The following is a 10,000-nucleotide window of genomic DNA, read 5'->3' on the forward strand; positions in this document are numbered from 1 at the left end:
AACTAGAATGATTTTATCAGGTTTGGTTGGTTCTAAACTAGAATGATGTTCTGAGGTTTGGTTGGTGTCCTTTCATCTGTCCAGTCAGTCTGTCATGGATCATGTTGGTTGTGTGACAGAGGGTCGTGCATATGGCCCAGTACATAACTGATGCCAAGCTTCCTGCCATCCAGGAACTCCATACTAGGTGGTGTCAGAGGATGGCCCAAAAAATGGACTCCAGCCARCCAAGTCATAGACTGTTCTCTCTACTACCTCACGGCAAGCGGTACTGGAGTCTGTGTTCAAAAGGCTCCTTAACAGCTTCTAACCCAAGCCATAAGACTGTTGAACAATTTATCAAATGACCACCCGTGGGATTATTTAAGATACTCTTTGAAGAGATAGGGTTTCAAATGTTTTTGGAAGATTGGCAGGGACTCTGCTGTCCTGGCTTAAGAGGGAAGCTGGTTCCACCATTGGGGTGCCAGGACAGAGAAAAGCTGGGAAAAAATAGGGTATTTTCTCCGTACATGCACGGATGAGCCAGTCACACTTCATATGCAACGTAGGATATGGGATGGTAGCTATCTAAGTGCACAGATGCAACACAACACTAAATACTTCCTCCAAGCTAGCTAATCACTGTAGCTAGCATTGCCATAATACACAGCACAAAGATAAACACAAGATTTTACTGAGTTAGAGTTCATATAAGGAAATAATTAAATTTAAATACAGTCATTAGGCTCTAATCTATGGATTTTACTTGACTGGGAATACAGATATGCATCTGTTAGTCACAGACACCTTAAAACTCGTTGGGTTAGGGGGCAGTATTTTCACGTCCGGATGAAAAGTGTACCCAAAGTAAACTGCCTACTCAGGCCCAGAAGCCAGGATWTTCATATTATTAGTAGATTTGGATAGAAAACACTCTGACGTTTCTAATATGTTTGAATAATGTCTGTGAATATAACAGYACTGATTTGGCATGCGAAACCCCGAGCACAATCCATCCAGGGAAAACATTTTTTGAGCTCAATCTGTTTTCCATTAGATTTCTATGGCAATCCCTTTTTAATAGGAATATGTTTGCAGTTCCAATGGCTTCCACTAGATGTCAACAGTCTTTAGAAATTGGTTYATGTTTTTCCTTTGAGAAATGAAGAAGTAGCCCTTTCCTTTCTGAGAGTCAAGCCAAGTGTACTTTTTTGTTTGGGGCGCTCGACCTGGAACTCGCTCCACTTTCATTTTATCCACTATTGAACACAGTATATTCCGTCTTAAAATGTATCGATTATTTACGTTTTAAAATACCTAAAATTGGATTAGGAAAGTTGTTTGAAATGTTTGGACAAAGTTTACAGGTAACTTATTAGATACTTTGTAGGCATGTTGGGCGAGTTGGAACCGGTGTTTTTCTGAATCAAACGCGCCAAATAAATGGACATTTTGGGGATATAAAGAAACAATTTATCGAACAAAAGGACCATTTGTGATGTTTCTGGAACATTTTGGAGTGCCAACAGAAGAAGATCTTCAAAGGTAAGGCATGAATTATATCGTTACTTCTGACCTTTGTGTAGCACCTGCCTGGTTGAAATCTGATTTTCATGTGTTGGTAGCTGGGCGCTGTCCTCAGATAATCGCATGGTGTGCTGTCGCCGTAAAGCCTTTTTGAAATCTGACACTGCGGCTGGATTAACAAGAAGTMAATCTTTAAACCGATGTARAACACTTGTATGCTTTATGAATTCTTATTATGAGTATTTRTGTTTTTGAATTTGGCGCGCTGCAATTTCACTGGGTGTTGTCAAATCYATCCCGCTAAAGGGATTGTCGCGCGAAGGGATCCATAAGAAGTTTTWAAAAAAGGTTGTGGCGTGGATCAGAAAACCAGTCAGTATCTGGTGTGACCACCATTTGCTTCATGCAGCGCGACACATCTCCTTCGCATAGAGTTGATCAGGCTGTTYARTGTGGCCTTTGGAATGCTTTCCCACTCCTCTTCATTGTCTGTGTCCAAAGTTGCTGTACATTGGCGGGAACTGGAACACGCTGTCGTACACGTTGATCCAGAACATCGCCAACATGCTCAATAGGTGACGTGTGGTGCGTATGCAGGTCATGGAAGAACTGGGACATTTTCAGCTTCCTGGAATTATGTACAGATCCTTGCCACATGGCTGTGCATTTTTTATGCTGAAACATGAGGTGATGGCAGCAGATGAATGGCACGACAATGGGCCTCAAGATCTCGTCACGATATCTCTGTGCATTCAAATTGCAATTGTAAAATGCAATTGTGTTCGTTGTCCGTAGCTTATTTCTGCCATACCATACCATAACCCCCCCCCGCCCCGCCCCGCCACCATGGGGAAACCTGTTCACCTTGTTGACATCAGCAAACTGCTCACCCACKCGACACCATACCTTCTGCCAGGTACACTTGGAACCGTGTTTAATCTGTGAAGAGCACACTTTTCCAGTGTGCCAGTGGCTATCGGAGGTGAGCATTTGCCCACTGAAGTCGGTTACGACGCTGAACTGCAGTAAGGTCAAGACCCTGGTGAGGGGGAGAAGCACGCAGATGAGCATCCCTAAGACGGTTTATGACAGTATGTGCAAAAATGATTTGGTTGTACAAACCCAGTTTCATCAGCTGTCCGGGTGGCTGGTCTCAGATGATGCCACAGGTGAAGAAGCTGCATGTGGCACGTGATCTGCGGTTGTGAGGCCAATAGGAAGTACTGGTCATGAATATGTATGAACTTTCCAATTTGTAAGTCGCTCTGGATAAGAGCGTCTGCTAAATGACTTAAATGTAAATGTAAATGTCATGCTGCTGACCCAGTCTCTGCTGTTCTGCCTGCACTATAGAACCCTAACCTGTTCACTGGTCGTGCTTCCTTGTCCCGAACCTGCAGTCTCGTCTCTCTCTCTCTCTCGCTCTCTCTTTCTCCCTCCCACCACACACGCTGTCTCAAAAAAAAAGTATTATGCAGGCTAGATAAAGCTAGCAACCTTACCTAGATGGGTTATGYAACCAATACCTAACTGGAAAAAAGTTAGCTAACTAGTTAGCGGTCTTTGGGTTGCTTGAAAGTTGCTACGTTCAAAATGCTCAACAGCTAGTTCAGCAGCTTGATCACTCACTTTCGGCCGTCCATCCCGACCTTAAAACACTTGTTTAGGTTATTCAAACCTGATCTGTCATCAATGACAACAAGCTAGATTGTTTTTGAATTGCACAAAGTGGTGATGTCTTTTTTCGCATCAATATTTTTGATTTATGCTGATGAATAGTGACACTACTTCTYCCTTGCCTCAAGCTAGCTAGATGGTAGCCTATACGTTACACTTGTTTGTTTAGCTAAGTGCATGCAGTTGTGGTAACCTGTGTTGAATTGGCAATTCACCATCTTTGCTTTGTCGCTTGAAATAAGTTGTAAAACAAAGTTATTTGTTGAAATTCAACTTGATGGCTCTCACATCAGTAGAGTAAGAGTGGAACTCCTGTAGTCCTCATAGTGTGTCACTGCTGCTGAAGTCCACATCCACACACTGCTCTATGAATGTTCAGAGTTGGTAGAGTGGATCTCGTTCCAGGGACTGGGAGTCCAGGGAGTGGGAGTCCAGGGAGTGGGAGTCCAGGGAGTGGGAGTCCAGGGACTGGGAGTCCAGGGAGTGGGAGTCTGGTGGCAGGAAGCCCAGTGGTTAAGAGTGTTAGGCCAGTAACCAAAAGGTCATTGGTTGGAATCTCAGAGCCGGCAAGGTGGAAAAATCAGCTGTTCTGCCCTTGAGCAAGGCCCATCCCACAACAACACCTGCTCCCCGCGGGCTGATGACGTGGATGTTGATTAAGGCAGCCCCCCGCACCTCGCTGATTCAGAGGAGTTGGGTTGAATGCGGAAGACACATTTCGGTTGAATGTAGTCAGTTGTACAACTGACTATGTATCCCCTTTCTGTTCCAGGGACTGTTAGTCTCTTTCTGGGGACTGTCAGTCTCTCTTTCCAGGGAGATTGAGTCTGTCTTTCCAGGGAGTGAGAGTTTGCACAGCGTGATCGTCTCTTCTGATTCAGAGGGTAACACCTTCCCTTCTCTCGTCTCTTCTAAAGCCCAGTAAACAACACATTCTGTTCAGAAACACTTGATGTAAACAACAACATAAACATCGTAGCTCAATGTGATCTCCCTCTGCTAAAAGGTGATTGACAGGTCTCTGTCTTACATTGTAACTCAATACACCTTCACACYTTAATGGTGGCTGTTATTATAGAGCATTAACCAATATATATTCAGCGTTTCTCTCTTCAGTTCTGAGGCCTCTCTTCAAACAGAGCGCTGTTACTGAGCCGCACCACAGTGGATTCAGGAGAGTTGAAACACCGTTTTAGAACAAGGCAGAGAGAGTCACTGCAGAACTACATTCCCTCGAGCTGTTTTTTACAAAACAAAATAAACTAAAATAACTCAAGTTTGTTTTAAATTTGAAAGTGTTCATAAGTGAAAATAAACAGTAGGTGTAAACTGTGTGCAGCTGAATTCTGTCTGCATACCAATGAACATCCCCGACTCTGTTTCTGGGCCTTTTGGATTTGACTTTCTCTTTCAATTATTCAACAGTCAGTCTCAGTTCTCTCTGGTTCCATGTGCTCCGGTCTGTCTGATAGCTGATTGGACAGAGCAGTTAAAGGTCTCTATGCTCATGTGGCGATGATAAAGAACATAGAAATGAAAAAGTGTCCTGTGCTTTGTTAGGAAGAACACTTGACTAAACTGAGGCAGGGAGTCTGGGGCTGAGGCGAAGAATCCTGGGGCTGAGGAAAAAGGCAGGAATCTGGGGCTGAGGCAGAATCTGGGCTGAGGCAGAGAGTCGGCTGGGGCTGAGGCAGAGAGTCTGGGGCTAGGAGAGAGTTGGGGCTGAGGCAGAGAGTCTGGGGCTGAGCAGGAGATCTGGGGCTGAGGCAGAGAGTCCTGGGCCTGAGGCAGAGAGTCTGGGGCTGAGGCAGAGAGTCCTGGGGCTGAGGCAGAGAGTTCTGGGGTGAGCAGAGAGTCTGGGGCTGAAGGCATGGAGTCTGGGCTGAGGCAGGGAAGTCTGGGGCTGAGCAGGAGTCTGGGGCTGAGGCAGGGAGTCTGGGGCTGAGGCAGGGAGTCTGGGGCTGAGGCAGGAGTCTGGGGCTGAGGCAGGGAGTCTGGGCTGAGCAGGGAGTCTGGGCTGAGGCGGGAGTCTGGGGCTGAGGCAGGGAGTCTGAGGGCTTTGGTAGAAACAAGGTGACCACAACACTGCATGGCATCATCAAGGTGGAGATATGAGTAATTGTCCAGAAGCTTTGCCTGTGTTTTGCATACTTTATGTTCAGCTTACATGGGGAGGGAGGGACCTTAATAATTATCCATAAGGGCGAGCTGCTAGTGACTACAGTACTGTATTACAGCCCCTCCTAGTTGTTTAATACCCCCTCCCCCACCTGTCAGGCCAGACATGACAGCAAGCCATCCATCCGTGGCAAGATGATGGGAGAATAAAGAGAGAGAAAGGGATCAACCTGGTAATGACTTCATACTGTAAATACTATGTTAAGGGGGATTCCCCAAAGCAGTCATGTTTTTATGTTTAATTAGGCAAAACATGCCTGGGTCTGGGACGGACTGTGGCTGAGGCAGAGAGTCTGGGTCTGAGGCAGAGAGTCTGGGTCTGAGGCAGAGAGTCTGGGTCTGAGGCAGAGAGTCTGGGGCTGAGGCAGGGAGTCTGGGGCTGAGGCAGGGAGACTGGGGCTGAGGCAGGGAGACTGGGGCTGAGGCAGGGAGACTGGGGCTGAGGCAGGGGGTTTAGAAATGTTTAGAAATGTATTAAAAATAAACAGAAATACCTTATTTACATCAGTATTCAGACCCTTTGCCATGAGACTCGAAATTGAGCTCAAGTGCATCCGGTTTACATTGATCGTCCTTGAGTCCACCTGTGGTAAATTAAATTGATTGGACATGATTTGGAAAGGCACATTCCTGTCTATATAAGTTCCCACAGTTGACAGTGCATGTCACAGCAAAAACCAAGCCATGAGATCAAAGAATTTGTCAGTAGAGCTGAGACTGGATTGTGTCGAGGTACAGATCTGGGGAAGGGTACCAAAACATTTATGCAGCATTGAAGGTCCCTAAGAACACAGTGGCCTACATCATTCTTAAATGGAAGAAGTTCGGAACCACCAATAGTCTTCCTAGAGCTGGCCGCCCGGCCAAACTGAGCAATCTGGGGTGACCAAGAGCCCAATGGTCACTCTGACAGAGCTCCAGGGTTCCTCTGTGGAGATGGGAGAACCTTCCAGAAGGACAACCATCCCTGCAGCACTCCACCAATCAGGCCTGATTGGTAGACTGATCAGACGGAAGCCACTCCTCAGTAAAAGGCACCACACAACCCGCTTGGAGTTTGCCAAAAGGTGCCTGAAGGACTCTGACCATGAGAAACGAGACTCCCTGGTTTAATGAAACCAAGATTGAACTCTTTGGCCTGAATGCCAATCTTCACATTTTGATGAAACCTGGTGGTGGATGGTGGTGGCACCATCCCTACGGTGAAGCATGGTGGTGGCAGCATCACTACGGTGAAGCATGGTGGTGGCAGCAGCATCCTGTGGGGATGTTTTTCAGCGGCAGGGACTGGGAGAGTAGTCAGGATCGAGGGAAAGATAAACAGAGAAAAGTACAGAGATCCTTGATGAAAACCTGCTCCAGAGCGCCCAGGCCCTAAGACTGGGGCGAATGTTCACCTTCCAACAGGACAAAGACCCTAAGCACACAGCCAAAACGCTGGAGTGGCTTTGTGACAAGTCTCTGAATGTACTTGAGTGGCCCAGCCAAAGCCCGGACTTGAACCCAATCGACCATCTCTGGAGAGACCTGAAAATAGCTATGCTGCCCATCCAACCTGACAGAGCTTGAGAGGATCCTCAGAGAAGAATGGGAGAAACTCCCCAAATACAGATAAACCAAGCTTGTAGCGTCATACGCAAGAAGACTCTAGGCTGTAATCATTAGCAAAGGTGCTTCCACAAAGTACTGAGTAAAGGGTCAATACTTATTTAAATGTCATATTTCCGTTTCTTATTTTAATAAATGTGCTAAATTTTTTAAAAACAAGATTTTGCTTTGTCATTATGGGGTATTGTGTGCAGATTGAATTAAATCGTTTTTCACTCATTTTAGAATAAGGCTGTAACGCAACAAAATGTGGAAAATGTCAAGGGGTCTGAATACTTTCCCGAATGCACTGGATGTCGGCTCAATCTCATATTACCTTTAAATTTCTATCATGAAATCTGAGTAGAGCTCTAAATTGACTGTATGACTGAGACCAGAAGAGCCTCACCAAGCCGCCTGCATACATTAATACTGTCATAAATTATACATGCTAATTACCATGAGGCTCCAGTTTAATTATCTTAAAAACAACATGGTGGGTTACTATTTGGTCTATTCATCCTCTAACAGAGCACGACCTCATGTCTTAGTGGAACATCTGAGACCAAAGAACAGGGACATTGTTGCTATTGAATTTAGAGTAGTGATTTCAACAGCCTATTTTCAAACAGACTGACTCGTCTCATAATCTGAGTGTTTAGCACTCACTACAGCATCAACTAGGATTATAAAGAACTAATTTAGTACTATAAAAAATAGAAAATAACCCATTAACACCTCACGGAAATATAATTAACATAATACAAAAATCCCCATCAAAATCCATCTGTTTCAGCTAGAGATGTTTTTGTGCATGGGCTGCGTCTCAATCCACCACTGATATCGGCCTTCTGCATCTGAGGTGAAAGGGGGCAGAGCTACAGCGGTGTCAGACCTTGAGACATCCCTAACATCGGACCTCTCACAAAATTGTCTGTAGCGTCAGGGCGGTTTGGCCTACAAACTATTAATACCACTATTGAAAGATGACTCACGTTGGTGCTCAGTTCTGCTCTAGGACGCCCACTTGTCTTAAGTTCCTCTCAAATCAAAATCAAATCAAACTTTGCCACATGCCGCCGAATACAACAAGTGTAGACTTTACCGTGAAATGCTTACTTACAAGCCCTTAACCAACAGTGCAGTTCAAGAAGAAGAAAAGATTTACCAAGTAGGCTAAAATAAAAAGTAATAAGTGGGAGTCTGGTGGCAGGAAGCCCAGTGGTTAAGAGTGTTAGGCCAGTAACCAAAAGGTCATTGGTGGAATCTCAGAGCCGGCAAGGTGGAAAAATCAGCTGTTCTGCCCTTTGAGCAAGGCCCATCCACAACAAACCTGCTCCCGCGGGCTGATGACGTGGATGTGTGATTAAGGCAGCCCCCGCACCTCGCTGATTCAGAGGAGTTGGGTGAATGCGGAAGACACTTTCGGTTGAATGTAGTCAGTTGTACAACTGATATGTATCCCCTTTCTGTTTCCAGGGACTGTTAGTCTCTTCTGGGGACTGTCAGTCTCTCTTTCCAGGGAGATTGAGTCTGTCTTTCAGGGAGTGAGAGTTTGCACAGCGTGATCGTCTCTTCTGATTCGAGGGTAAACCTTCCTTCTCTCGTCTCTTCTAAGCCAGTAAACAACCATTCTGTTCAGAACACTTGATGTAAACAACAACATAACATACGTAGCTAATGTGATCTCCTCTGCTAAAAGGTGAATTGACAGGGTCTCTGTCTTCATTGTAACTCAATACACTTCACACATTAATGGTGGCTGTTATTATAGCAGCATTAACAAGTATAATATTCAGCGTTTCTCCTCTTCAGTTCTGAGGCCTCTCTTCAAACAGAGCGCTGTTACTGAGGCACCACAGTGGATTCAGGAGAGTTGAAACACCGTTTTAGAACAAGGCAGAGAGAGTTCACTGCAGAATTACATTCCCTCGAGCTGTTTTTTACAAAACAAAATAAACTAAAATAACTCAAGTTTTGTTTTAAATTTGAAAGTGTTTCATAAGTGAAAATAACAGTAGGTGTAAACTGTGTGCAGCTGAATTCTGTCTGCTATACCAATGAACATCCCCGACTCTGTTTCTCTGGGCCTTTTGGATTTGACTTTCTCTTTCAATTATTCAACAGTCAGTCTCAGTTCTCTCTGGTTCCATGTGCTCCGGTCTGTCTGATAGCTGATTGGACAGAGCAGTTAAAAGGTCTCTATGCCTGTGGCGATGATAAAGAACATAGAAATGAAAAGTGTCCTGTGCTTTGTTAGAAAACACTTGACAAACTGAGGCAGGGAGTCTGGGGCTGAGGCGAATCTGGCTGAGGCAGGGTCTGGGGCTGAGGCAGGGAGTCTGGGGCTGAGGCAGGAGTCTGGGGCTGAGGCAGATGTCTGGGTAGGCAGAGAGTCTGGGGCTGAGGCAGAGAGTCTGGGCTAGGCAGAGAGTCTGGGGCTGAGGCGAGAGTCTGGGGCTGAGCAGAGTCTGGGGCTGAGGCGAGAGTCTGGGGCTGAGGCAGAGAGTTGGGGCTGAGGCAGAGATCTGGGCTGAAGGCAGAGAGTCTGGGGCTGAGGCAGAGAGGTCTGGGGCTGAGGCAGAGTCTGGGGCTGAGATCTGGAGAGGCAGGGAGTCTGGGCTGAGGAGCTGGGCTGAGGCAGAGTCTGGGGGAGGGGAGTCTGGGGCTGAGGCAGGGAGTCTGGGGCTGAGGAAGGGCTGGGGCTGAGCAGGGAGTCTGGGGCTTGAGGCAGGGAGTCTGGGGCTGAGGCAGGGAGTCTGGGCTGAGGCAGGGAGTCTGGTGAGGCAGGGGTTGGCTGAGGCAGGGATGTCTGGGCTGAGGCAGGGAGTCTGGGGTGAGCAGGTTCGGGTAGCAGGGAGTCTGGGGCTGAAGAGGCATCGTTTATATCGCCTTCTGCTCTGAGGGTGAAAGGGGACGAGAGCTACAGCGGTGTCAACCTTGAGAACATCCTAACATCGACTTCTCAACAAAATTCGTCTGTAGCGTGCAGGTCGCGGTTTGGCACGTACAAACTCATTAATATTAGAGATGACTCCAACGTTGGTGG

Source organism: Salvelinus sp. IW2-2015, unplaced genomic scaffold (assembly GCF_002910315.2).
Source record: "Salvelinus sp. IW2-2015 unplaced genomic scaffold, ASM291031v2 Un_scaffold2788, whole genome shotgun sequence".
NCBI classification, from domain to species: Eukaryota; Metazoa; Chordata; class Actinopteri; order Salmoniformes; family Salmonidae; genus Salvelinus; species Salvelinus sp. IW2-2015.